The following is a 14,225-nucleotide window of genomic DNA, read 5'->3' as shown; positions in this document are numbered from 1 at the left end:
AGGGAAAGGCAGTCCATACAGCCTACCTCGATCTGGCTAAGGCCTTCGATACAATACCCCATTCGGGTATCATTGAAAAACTCATCAGTTTAAATGTCAACCCATACATCACAAGATGGGTTGCAAACTGGCTGAGTGACAGAACCCACAGGGTCAGAGCTGCTGGCGCCATGTCAGACTCAAAGCCTGTCACAAGTGGTGTCCCACAGGGCTCAGTCCTGGGCCCACTCTTGTTTGGCATCTACTTTTCCGAAGTACAAGCAAACACAGGAGGGTTATGGCTGACAAAGTTTGCAGATGACTGCAAACTGGCGCCATATATTTGGCCATTGGCATGCCTACAGGTTAGAGTACATGCTTTTATTGGAGCTGTCATGACTCCGTTTTATTTTTACAGAAATGTATTGGCTAATGGCGAATACATTTCTGCAGCTTACACTGTTCCTGCACAGCTATCTACCTGCTTCCTGGATCACTATTTTACCTCATTTGCATGGTTTTCACCAGCAAAGGGGGTAATTAGCACATGTTTCCATGCAGGAACAGTGTCAGCTCGCTCGTACACATCAAACAGCACGTTCATGAATCGTTCGGCTGCCATATTCCATGCAGTAGTGGCTACACTGCTCCTACACAGAAATTTATCATTTTGAATCTTGGGGTCCAGCTATTCTCTGTCTCATATCACCTACTTAGAGGCGATCTCTACATGACTTACAAAGCCATGTCTGACCCAGCTCTGTTAGAAATGCTACATCTAAAGAAATCCCAAACCCTCCGCACCACACACTCCAGAGACCTCAGCCTCATTAGCATAATCAACAAAACATGCTGGAGGGACAGGTTCATAACCCAGAGACTGCCCATGCTATGGAATAGACTTCCCATAGATGTCAAGCAGAGCACCTCACTGACCCTCTTCAAGAGAAATCTTGATGAGTGGATGGGAAATAGAAAATTCACCCCAGGGATCACTCCAGTGGCTCTACTGGACAGAGGCACTGGGAGCTAAGGTCGGGTGGCATGATGCCAGGGTAATCCTATGGGCTAGGCTTGTAAAGGCTTCAGGGCCATTAGCCTAGTACACACTTAATGAACGTACGAACCTATGCTTCCAAAGCTTTTGATAGAATTGAACATCGATTTCTATTTGCCATCATGGATAAATTTAAGTTTCCACAAGTATTTATCAAGCATGTTCAATGTCTTTATAAAAATCCTTCTGCTAGATTACTTATTAATAAACATTATTTGGGTCTATATTATATTATTGAAAAGACAGGTCAGCAAACGGCACTTACATCAAAAATGCCGTTCGATGAGCTGTTCATAGTGAGATCACATTACAGTGAAGATCGGAAAATTTGCCCTTTCCTCAATGTAGTGCAATCTCAGAGTTGGTATATATAATTAGTGGGGGGTTGAATTCACTGAATGGCATTTTCAATGTAAGTGTCATTCGCTGACCTGTCTTTTTGATAACATAATATAGACCCACATTATTCACAGCTGATACTAATCAGAATAGAGTAAGGCAAGGATGTTCCCTTTCACCATATTTATTTAATATTTATATAGAAGCTCTATTACTCATACTTGTCCATAATACTTATTATAAATTTCCTCAGTCTTTTAGAATAATTCTTGTTTTTGCTGCTTTTGAATATGATTTTAAACATTTATTTTCACTCTCTTAATTTGGATATACCAACAATAGGGCATTCAACAAATTAATTCTCTGTCTATTCTAACTTCAAATTAAACTTTCAGAAATCAGTAATCTTTCCCATTACAAAACTTTACAAACATAATATTCAACCAAAATACTCTAATCTGAAAATAAACTTATCTTTAAAATATTTAAGCATCGATTTTCATCATAAGCTTTCTCTGAATTATGAATTAAGTATTATCAAAACATGGTCCTATATAAATTGAGATGTTATATTTTTGACAAATGTACATTTTTCTTTTCTATCTAAAGTCATCATAATCAAAATTAATAATTTTTCTAGGCTGTTATTTCATATAATCTCTTCTTGTTATAGGATACCAAAGAAATGTTTCACTTCTATCATTAGCTCTTTATCTCATTTATATGGGTCCCAAAAATCAGTGCATATTGATTATAATAAATTGACTGCACCTAAATTTAATGGAGTACTAACTCTCCCAGAATTTTATTTATACTACTTACCTAACAACTCAATTAGGAGAATGAAAATTATTTCCTATAACCTGAATGATGACATATGGATGGGTTACATTATGGGTCAATATATTAAAAAAGTATAATTGTAATAAAGGCACTTTTCATTTTTACAAACAGATTTTCTAAAAAAATGAAAATCCATAAAGTTTTAATAAATCTTACTGGAGATTTTAATAAACTTCTTAAGCTACTTTATCTAGTTAATGTTTTCTCCTTACTTCACCTTATGCACCTGAATCCCAATACTACATTAAATAATAAAATGTTTGATCTAACTATCTGTTCTGTTCTTCCTTGTACCCTGGAACAAGTAAAACAGCAGCTGAGCCTTCCTTCAGGTTCACCCCTATAATCAATCAAATGTTATATAGTGTTCAGAATAAGCATAAGATAAAACCTCAATCCAATGAACTTACAAGCTTTGCAAAAATCTAAGAAATGGTATGTCCTTTTATAAGGCTTTATCAAACTTATACATTGATTATGAATTTAAAATGTTGTGATACATAGTTGATCTCATCTTACTGGCCTATGCAAGAGCTGATGTCTAATAGTTGGTCTAATTATAGCTGCTTTAGTCCAAATTAACTTAAGATTTACACCACTAAATAAGTCATTTTTACTACATTTATGATTCTTAACAATGCTTATTTAACTACTTTTAAGAAAGCAAAGTTATTCCAAGACATATTCTCATGAGTTGTATGGCTGATAAAGCAGACATTTTACATATTTTGGGGAATATAAGTTCTCACATTGCACATGGTCATTATTACAGGACAAAATAAATAAAGTGAATTATACTGATATGTCAGTAACGTGGCATTTTGCTTTATTGAATATCCCTCCTAAGAAATTAAATTCTAGTGAGCATTTTTTTACTGTTTTTATGTTTTTAAAATTGTGTATTTCCAAGAATTGGCTGGATTTCAAGGCATTCAAGTGGTCAAGTTTTTTTTATCACATCTTATGTTGGAATACTCTAAATGTTTTAAACTTTTGCCAAAATCTGGTATCAAAAAAGAATTAGCGGACAGACACTATGCAAATGTTTTGAATTGATTCTATAGTTTTATCTTGTATTCATTCAATATAGTTATTCCATCCATCCATTCATCCTTAACTCCTTTTCCCATTTTGCACATGGGGTCAGGGTGTCACTTCAGCAGTGACAATCATCTCGAGCCAAGGTTTACACCACTGGGTGGCTAGCCCTGCCACGGTAGTTCATTCGTACCACTTACATGCACACACACTCTCACTTATAGCCAATTTAGAGTGTCCAGTCCACCTACTGCTTGTCTTTGGAATGTTGGAGGAAACCAGAGCACCTGGAGGAAATCCATGTGACTGCAGGGAGGACATGCAGTCTTAGCACAGAAGGCATCCCAGATGAGAATTGAAACAGAGAACCTCTTGCTGTGAGGTGACAATGATAACTGCTGCACCACCACAGCCACTGACCACCATAGTTATTATAGCTGTCTTATAGCATTTGCTGCAATCACTAAGTTTGTTAACTGTGTGTAGTATACATACTTGTCTTAGTTTTGTATTCTTAAATACTATGATTACGTTTTTCATTTTGTTATCAGTGTCAATATTCAAAATCATAATAAAGGATTGTAAAAAAAACATAAACTGGGATTGTCATCAGCACTGAAATGGCCAATTACTTAATGTTATTTATTTCAACAAATAAGTAAATTTTAATGAATAAAGTATTTTATGTTGTTTCCTGTTCCAGTAACAGATTTCATAAGAAGCTTGCGATAAATTCATTTTGCTTTGCAAACATTGTGTTGTATAAAAACATGCATGACTGATTTATTTAACTGATTTTAGAATATTTAAAGTGAAACCTGTAACTAACAGTAACTCTAAATTTTCTGCATTGCAAAAAGTGTGCTTCCTCACAACATGGTGCCTTTAGTTCTTCCTTGTTTCAGAAGCAGGATGGCTGTTGGAGCTAACCACATCATGCCTTCTTCTTCTTCTTTCGGCTGCTCCCGTTAGGGGTCGCCACAGCAGATCAACTGTTTCCATCCACATCATGCCTACTCTCACCTAAATAGATATAAGAAGACTGTAGTTGCTACATGATACAGAATCAGGCCATCTGTCTGTGCTGCCATTCACTCATGTTCGTGAACTGGCTTGGATTGCTGGTAATATCAGCAGAAGGGAATAGGATAAATGCTGAATGGATATATCTCATACCTGAAAGGTTTCAGGGGAAATTGCTGCCTGTATAACCATGGGGGAAGATCAGGAGTCCTGAAGGCAACCTACTCAATTGGGCCAAATGGCAGAATGTCATGATGTCATTGCACAATTCCACTCCTGTAATATACAGACTCTGTCTGACTCAACACATATGAAGGTCCCATATGTGGAATCTCATTATCTCCCATGAGATCCCTCACACTCCAGGCACTGCTAATGGGTCACCATGAGGTCTACTGCATTAGTAGTCAGGGGGACCACCTGGTGATAAAGTAATACCAGGGCTATCATGATTAGGAATAAATGGAATATCTGACATCTGCATTCACAGTGACAGAGGACTACTACTGGGGAGGGGGCTAAGTAGGCTGGCTAAGTAGGCTGGGTTAGGAGTTGCAAAAAATAATTAAGTAAACTGTTTAGTCAGCTATTTAGACCCCCAGAAGTGGCTCAGAAAAGGAAATATTTGAAATGAAATGCTTTTTGGGCTTTTCATAAAGTGAGTCATGTAAAAAAGCTGAACATAGGATCATAGGATACTGCTAGGCTAGTGACCCTGAGGCCCTTACAAGCCTAGCCCATGTTCTGACAAGTCAGCACCCAATGCCCCTGTCCAGCAGGGACCCAGATGGAATCCCAGAGGTGTGTTTTCTCTTCTCCACCCAGTTATCCAGGTTGCACTTAAAAAAGGGTTAATGAGGTACTCTGCTTGATGTGGAGCGGGACTCTATTCCACAGAAGGGGGGATGTCTGAGACATAAATCTGCCCTGCCAACAAGTCCTATTGATGGAGCAGACCAGGTTGAGGTTGCGAGAGTGGGTTACTCAAGTGGAGCTTGACTTGTGGATAGGCAGCAGTCTCATCAAGGCAGGGTCTAAGATTGCTTTGTATGCCAGACAGAGGTCACCTCTCAAGAGTCTGTAGGAGACTGAAATAGAGGGACAGAGCCTTTAGACTATCTGTGTAGGGAAGATGTTTGATGCTCTGGATTCTCCTGTTGAGGAACTTCTGGGTCTATCCAGCTGTTGCATGTGCTTTGTGAGGTACATGTCGAAAGAGGCATTGTATTCAATAATGGGTCTTATAATGAAAGAATACAGGGATGTTATGACCACCTTGTCCCTGGATGAGATATATGAAGTAAGTACAGACTATTAAGGATAAACTTCAAACTGGAAATTCACTTAAGCTTGATAAAGATGATCATATACATGACTATAAGCAAAAATAAAGGTGCACAGCGTCTGCACATACATTTTATGGAACTGGATATTTTCAAAGGATTGATAAATAAGAAATAATTTGAATAATATTAATGCTGAAATAGAATTATTAACTTGGCTCTTTGTTTCAATTAACAGCAGAGATGTTTTCTACATGAGTACTGCTTATCTTTTCTGCATTCAGATCGGTTTTCACTGAGTAGCTTTGCTTCCTCCCACATTCCAAAGATGTTCAAGTAGGTACATTTAAACTGTCAAAATTTGTGTGTGAGAATATGTGTGTGTGTGTGTGTGTGTGTGTGTGTGTGTGTGTGTGTGTGTGTGTGTGTGTGTGTGTGTGTGTGTGTGTGTGTGTGTGTGTGTGTGTGTGTGTGTGTGTGTGACATCTGCATTCACAGTAACTGAGGACTACTACTGGAGAGGGGGCTAAGTAGGCTGGCTAAGCAGGCTGGGTTAGGAGTTGCAAAAAATAAATAAGTAAACTGTGCAGTCAGCTGTGTGTGTGTGTGTATGTGTGTGTGTGTGTGTGTGTGTGTGTGTGTGTGTGTGTGTGTGTGTGTGTGTGTGTGTGTGTATACATCCTCTCCTGCAGACTTCTTTTTATTTTAGGCTTTTGCCTCGTCTTAACTCAAGTTTAAAAATCTATTTATTTTGGTAAACTTACTTGTCATCAGGCAATACCTTATCAGTCCATGTGTTAGACAACAGGTGTTTATTAAGGTATTGTTGCTTTAATCTATTTTAGCTTCATAAAGTGACTTGAGCTGATGCTCAATAAAATATTTAACCGTATGGTAAAATGTGATATACAAGGGTGGGTGTGAAGGTTTGACAGTGTGATGGCTACAAGGTCTGAAAGTTATTTAGATAAAAAAAAACAGAATTTATCCATCGAGTAACAAAATGCTTTATGATATGAAATATTTTGTCTTTCACTATTCAGTTTATATTGGGTATTTATCGAATGACACCTGTTAAATAGTATATGAAGAATACCAAAATAATTTTCATTAAACATTGGAGAGATGAGTGTTTTTCTTACTATTGGAGATTATGGGCTGTCCCCATTCTCTTGCTAACACATAGGTCCACTTTCACAAGCAATAAAAGCTAGTGTTATCATGCCTACCACTCTATCCTTGCATGCTAGCAGATTATTATTCATAGAGCACTAGACAGTGACATACAAGTTTTACTATTCACTTCAAATAAGCATGTGCAATTCTTCCACAGAGCAGAACAATAGCTAAGGGATGCACATCCTAGCAACCGCACTACTCTTCCAGCAATACTAAGAGGCCATCCTCCTGAGGTGACTGGTCATCCTCATGCAGCTTCTCTCTGTATGGTGATGCAGATGGTCTGTTCCAGGACCCTCTCAGATTGCCATGTCCCATACTCTAGCACAGACAGTGAGCTCAGCAACCCTTAGTAGGAAGCTGATTTCAACCATTTGTGCTTATGGTCACATTGTTTTTGATATTATCCAGTGCTCATGTCCATAGGTAATAGCCTGACTGGCAACCTTAGACTTTCTTCCTATCATTCACATCCCCTGTACCAAATTCCTAAGTAAGACCCACAGATACTTAAAGTACTCCATTTTCAGGTAGCTGCTTCACCCTCACATATGTAAAGCAATCACTTTTTTCTAAGAAAGAGATGTGTCTGTGATTTAGACATGTGGATAGTCATCCCAGCCAGTCTTCTTTCAGCACTAAACAGCTACAGTGCACATTGGATATCAGATTTCCTTGCTGATAACAAGACAATACTGTTTACCAACAGAAAAGATGCAAGTGGAAGATACTGATCTTGGAATTATTCTTTATGTTAATTAAGTAATTATTACAAGAGCACCAGCATCACAGAAAGAAACTGATGAGTCAGCACAAGCTGACTTTGAACTATTCCAGAACATGATACATAAAAATTACACTAAACACCAAAAATGAGCAATTATGTTATTTGAAACCAACAGAAGGCTAGGATTTGCATTAACTGCACAACACTTTGACTCTGATCAGCCTGCTGATTGTGACATACCACTAATATATCAGCCTAACATTTGGCCAGTTTCTTATCACTTGGTGTAGCTTACAAAATGCCCTATCTTTTAACAAAGTAAGCTAGGCAGGCCACTGCAGTGAATGCAATATTACCTGAATATGGCCTCCCAATAACTGATTTACCTTTTGTGAAAAACACGGATATCCTCCAAAGAGCAGAAAATAAGATGTTAAGATTTATACACCTTAGCTCCTTTTGAGAACAACGCTGTATTACAATAACAGCAGCAAATGGCTTCTAGTTCACATACTTTATAAAATTACCCTATTCACTCAGGAGTACAGATTTCAATCTCCTATTTAGGCCACCTTATACACTTATAGTAGCCAAAAGGTAATTTTTCAACTTAGTAGCTGAGTACTGGAACAAAACAGATGTCAAGTCTAGTACCTCCCTGAAGTTCTTCAGGAGATACACCTGAAAGCACATTACAGAACTCTCTCAATGCCACTGTTTGGTAATCATATCTAAACAGCTATGGGACGGCACCTTCTATTACTACTCTTCCAACAATACTATGAGGCCATCTTCCTGCACTGACTAGTCACCCTAATGTGGCGCCTCTCTGTCTGGAGATGCAGGGGTTCCGTTCCGGAGCCCTCCCTGATGATCTGATGTTCTCCTCTAATGTTTTTGTAACTATCATTGTTATGGTTTGATTTTTATCTCACTGCTCTGTACTTATGACTGCAATGACATGCTGCTAATCTCTTTCCACTCTCCTTAGAACTATTAACCTTTGTAATTTATTTATTTATTTTTATTTATTTTGTTTTACATTTGTTTACCTGGGTAGTACATTGATCAAAACTGACCATTTGAAAGTACTGCTCAGGTGAAATGATTCACAGAAAAAGAAAAAAAAACAGTGAACAGAGAGTTAATAAGCTGTACATATCAGTACAGAACAGAAAGTAACAATATATAACAAAAACTAGATAATAGCAACTTATAGCTGTGGCAACAATTGTGAGAGAAATGCACATTTTACAATTTTACATGATTATATTTCAGGTTTACATCATGGTAAAAATGCTGTGGGTTAAGGTGAGAAATGGCAGGAGTTTTACTACAAGTCTAGTAGTCAGCTTGCAATACGCGCCTTTTTTATTTTTTTGCTCTTCCATTGAAGAGCAAAATTAGGTGAGGAGGGGGGTGTGGATCTGATTTTGAATGCCAGCATAAGGCAGTGGACTTTTTTGTCTTTTTGCTCCACAAATGAAGAGCTAAGAAGGTAGATCACCAGATCAGACAACAGCTCTCGGCGCTAGATGGGCCAGCTATGGCTCTGCATATGAGATGGGATTAAGAGGTGTTAGTAGTTGAAAGAGATTAAGGTTAGAGGTTGAGCTGCACTTACATCATGTGGCCTGCTGTGTGACAAGTAGAGTTTGATTTAGTGTGGAGGAATGTAAAAGTTTAACTCTGAAACTGAGGAAGGGGAATGTAGTTCTTTAGATAGGGTGGGGGAATCCTATAGCTTAGGAGCAAGGGTGGCGAAAGACTGATCAGTGCAATGTAGCCTGGATTGTGGGAGATGGGGAATGGGAATTGTTTGGGAGAAGCATCTGAGGACACAGTGTGTATGTTTGTAACAAAGTTTGATAGCTGCTGGTGGGAATGAGTTAGGTTACTGAAATTTGAAAATGAGAGTAATTGTTAATTTTTCATAATAATAATATCTTTCCGCACCATATTAGTTTTAACCTTTTACCTCATTAAAATGCATTATCCACTTGATTGCTACTACTTTCTTTGCCCAAGTTTGTATTCGAGTCCATTTTAACTCTACTGCATAGGCTAATATATCATTATTATTTTTTTTTGTTAATTCTTTCTGTATGCTTGGGACATTGCCTGCAGTGTTTGCCACTTTATTTGTGTGCTTCATTTAAATAGTGGTACAAGCTCATTGACATGAACATTATTTTCTGCATTGCTTTGCCAAGATGTGAATGACCTGAGATGTATCTCCCTGGACTACATGAAAAGAGACATAGAGCAGCTTTCGGATCTTGTAGCCCAGGCAGGTATGACCCTAGCTCTGAGTAGCATCCTACCGTCACCCAGAATGATACCACAGTACAAGGAGAAAATGATTTACTTCAACAATTGGCTAAGTTTCTGTTGTCATTCTAAGGGGATCCAGTATCTGTCTGCCTGGGACGACATGATCGACAGACCTCGATGCTTCACCAGAGATGGCCTGCACCTGTCACTCCAGGGATTCCAGATACTGGCCAAGGCTCTTACCACCCCTATAGTGTCTTTTTTAGACAATGTCCTGAAGACAAAATTACCACCATAACAGCTACAAGCAAACAAAATTTGAGGGTAATGCTACTCAATGCTAGAAGTCTAAATCTCAAAATGCACTCGCTCGAAGCACTCCTTAAAATAGAGAACATTGACATCTGTGCAGTGACCGAGACCTGGTTCAAGGCTCCGGAGAGCACACCAGCACTACCAGGCTATAATTCATACCACACATTTCAGCCTCTAAACCTGGACCGAAGCACTAAAGGCGGTGGTGTCTCCATATTCATAAAGGATATGCACACCTCCAGACTAGTAGCCCAACATAACACATCAGAGATACTTCAGGTACAACTAACACTGGGTAAAACTGCAATCCAGGTTGTAGCCTGCTATAGATCCCCCACCATGTCCCAAGATTCCCACTCCACATTCCTAAACACACTGGAAAATATTAGGGTACAACCCAATACCCTTATACTGGGAGGCTTTAACTACCCCTCCATTAACTGGGAAAATTACTCATGTACCAACATGCTTGCTCAATGTTTTCTGGAATTCATTAATTCCAACGACCTGAACCAACTCATTCTTACCCCCACCAGGGGTAGAAACATCCTTGACCTGGTCATTACTAACATGGGCGACCGTTGCTCTACACCAGTAATCAACTCCTCCCTGGTCAGATCTGACCACAAGCTAATCACCATGGATATCCACATCCCACTCTCACCCCCCCCCCTAAAATAAACCACTGTAAAAAACTTCTCCAAAGCCAATTTTGGACTTCTACAAACAGAGGTGGCTAAATGAATCATACACCAATGTACTGTACAAGCACATGCACAAGTGCATGGAACTGGCCATACCAAACAGAACCAAGATGCTCTCCTCCAAAAAAAGGAAGCCAATCTGGTGGCCCCCCACCATAAACAAACTCTACAACAGAAGAAAAAACTGTTGCAGAAAAGGGTGAAGTTCCAAGACTGGAAAAACTCCCTTGTTAGCCTCAGCAAAAAACTGAGATCCATCATCAAATCCTCTAAAGCTAGCTATGAAAACAAAATTGCTGCAGATTCTAAAGACAACCACAAGGCATTCTACAGTTATGTCAAGAATCTACATGGCAATACTCAGATCTGCTCTGAGTTACAGCAGAATAGCAATATATATACAGAACCAACTGATATTGCCAACATATTGGCTGACAGGTTCAGTGCGAACTTTACCCCCCTTTCACCCCCTAAAGGGCCTATAACAATAACTGCAGAATGCCAAGTCCCTATTATCACGGCTGCACAGGTAAAAACTGCACTGTCCAAAGCCAAGACTACAGCTTCCATGGGACCTGAAAATATCCCTTGCTGTGTTCTACATGAATTACAAAGTGAACTGGCACCACACCTGAGTACCCTGTTCAATCACAGTCTCATTTCAGGCTTTGTTCCTACCAAATGGCACACTGCTATGGTCATCCCACTCCACAAAGGGGGAGCAACTATAGACCCTGGGAACTACCACACCATTAGCTTGACGAGACGAGTCTGATATTTAAGGCTATGGAGCGCATCATTGTGGACCTTACAAATAAGGATATAGGGAATCTCCATACTCTGGACTCCACGCAGTTTTGGTTTGTGAAAGGTAGTTCATGCCTGGTCATCCTGATAAGACTTCTTCGTGTCTGTCACCAGAGCTGTGGATGAGGGCAAGGTAGTCCACACAGCCTACCTAGATCTTGCCAAGGCCTTCAACACCATCCCTCACTCAGGAATCATAGATAGACTCACTAAACTAGGCATAAACCCCTATGTCATAAGATGGGTTGCCAATTGGCTCACTGACAGAACCCACACTGTGAAAGTAGCGGACTCCAAATCTGACTACCAAACAGTTACAAATGGTGTCCCACAGAGATCGGTCCTAGGTCCTCTCCTATTTGGCATCTACTTCTCTGAAGTTCAAGCCAACACAAAGGGACTCTGGCTGACCAAGTTCACAGATGATTGCGAACTGGGAGCCATTATTGATTCTCCAGTTGATTTAGACATTCTACAAAAGGCCTCACTGACACCAATGACTGGTGCCAGAACCATGGCCTTAAGCTCAATGCCATAAAATGCATTGTCATTCCCATTGGGAAAAATTCGGTGACCATGAACTACGACATAGGCGGTAGCCCACTAAACACGAAAGGTGTGATAAGAGACCTGGGTTCACAGGTTGAGAGCAACCTCTCCTTTGATAACCACATTGCCACTGTAGTCAGAAAGTCCTTCTATGTGGCACATCTCATTGCAAAAGGTTTCTCATCCAGGAAGAAAGAGGTCATGATCCCTCTCTACTCATCTCTCATTAGACCTATTATAGAATAGAATGCCTCATTTGGTATGTACCTAACTAGACACGTACAACAACTGGAAAGGCCACAAAAATACCTCACTAAGAGGATCTTAGGCCTTAGACACTTGCCTATATGGACAGACTCAAAAAACTCCAGCTATACTTTGTCTCTTATCACCTACATAGAGGCGATCTCTGCTTGACTTACAAAGCCAGGTCTGACACAGAGCTGCTAGATATACTACACCTAAAGAAACCAAATCCCCCCATGCCACGTGCTCCAGGGACCTAAACCTCATTACCACAATAAACAGAACATGCTGGAGTGACAGGTTCCTAACCCAGAGACTTCCCATACTCTGGAACAAACTCCCCATTCACATCAAGCAGAGCACTTCACTGGGCCCTCTTTAAGAGAAATCTTGACGAGTGGATGGGCAATAGGAAGCTCGTCCCTGGGATCACTTCAGTGGCCTTGCTTGACAGAGGCACTGGAAACTAACCTTGGGTGGCATGATGCCAGGGAATCTTCTTGGGCTAGGCTTATATAGGCTCCAGGGCTGTTAGCCTAGTACACACCTATGAACCTATAATGTTAAGAATATTATTTTCTTTAGTATGTCATGTGACCTGGTTCATAGCAGAAAAAAAGCTTCATGGCAATAGATTATCAGTACAACATTATGTATATTTATGGTTTATTTTCATTTATCTTTTATTGACTGGGTTAGTCCCACTGGTCTAGAGATCTCTTTAGGGAAGACCTGGTTAGTCCCACTAGGCTAGAGGTCACTTTTCAGGGATGACCTAAGTTGTTTTTTCTATAACTGGGGGAAATTTGGCCAGGGCATCAGGAAACTTCTCCTACTCTATTTCAAAAGGTGCAATTGGATCTTTAAATCCACCTGAGCCACCATCAACATAAGCAGCAACCATAACTTTCAAAAGAATCAGGGATACATCCAGAAATAATCAGGGATGATCAGATACACTTTGAAAATATTAGTACCATTAACTTCAGACACTGAGAGAATAAGAGAATGTGTTATATATAAATCTGTATGGGGTTATATGTTCATAGATTCTAACTAAGCTTACAGCCACGGGCACCATTGAGAAGCTCAGGCATATCACCCAGTACTGAGTGGTGACTAACAAGATCCCTATTAAGTAAGTTTTTGTCACAGATCACAGGGAAAAATTTATCAGCTATTCATTCATCCAGACTGGTTTTAAGGGCAGCTATGGAGTCTGCTTTATATGAAAGGGAGTCTATTTCACAAATGGCAAATATACTGGGTTAGGTACCTGTTGTTCACATTGGTGATATTGATCATCAAACTTTGGGCCAAAATGCACATCTTAGTCTCTGTGGTCTCACCAAACTTCTTCCATACCTGGGTCTTCAGTGACTACTGCAACTACAGCCTTCATGGCCTGTTTATTCCAGCTAGCATTTGCACAGACAGCTGTGTCTTTAATTTTACAATTCTCAAATTACTGGTATTCAACAGCAAGTCAAATAGTTACTTACATGCAAAATATCACAGTATTTTGGCCACAGGATTTTACTTTCTAATGTCTTAAACAGAGTCCATTCATATTCTAGATTTTTGATTTGTGTCCTGTTTTGGTATAAGTAACAGTGGCAGCTATATTACATTATTTTTGCTGTTCAGGTGAACCCAATGCTACTTACATTCCTCTATCTTTGTGTTATGTTTGCTATCTAGTAGACAACATAGGGGTTATTGTGTAGTTAATAGAGCTTATCTATGATACCTGCATGATGGATGGTTTTGATGGCCTTAGCCAGTTCAAAGTAAGCACTGTGGATGGACAGACCCTCATCTAGAGTTCCGGGATTCCTGTCAAAGAAATCAGCAAGGTTGAA

Source organism: Protopterus annectens, chromosome 1.part1, assembly GCF_019279795.1.
Source record: "Protopterus annectens isolate FY-2018-M chromosome 1.part1, PAN1.0, whole genome shotgun sequence".
Taxonomy (NCBI): domain Eukaryota; kingdom Metazoa; phylum Chordata; order Ceratodontiformes; family Protopteridae; genus Protopterus; species Protopterus annectens.
This window is presented reverse-complemented; position numbering follows the sequence as displayed.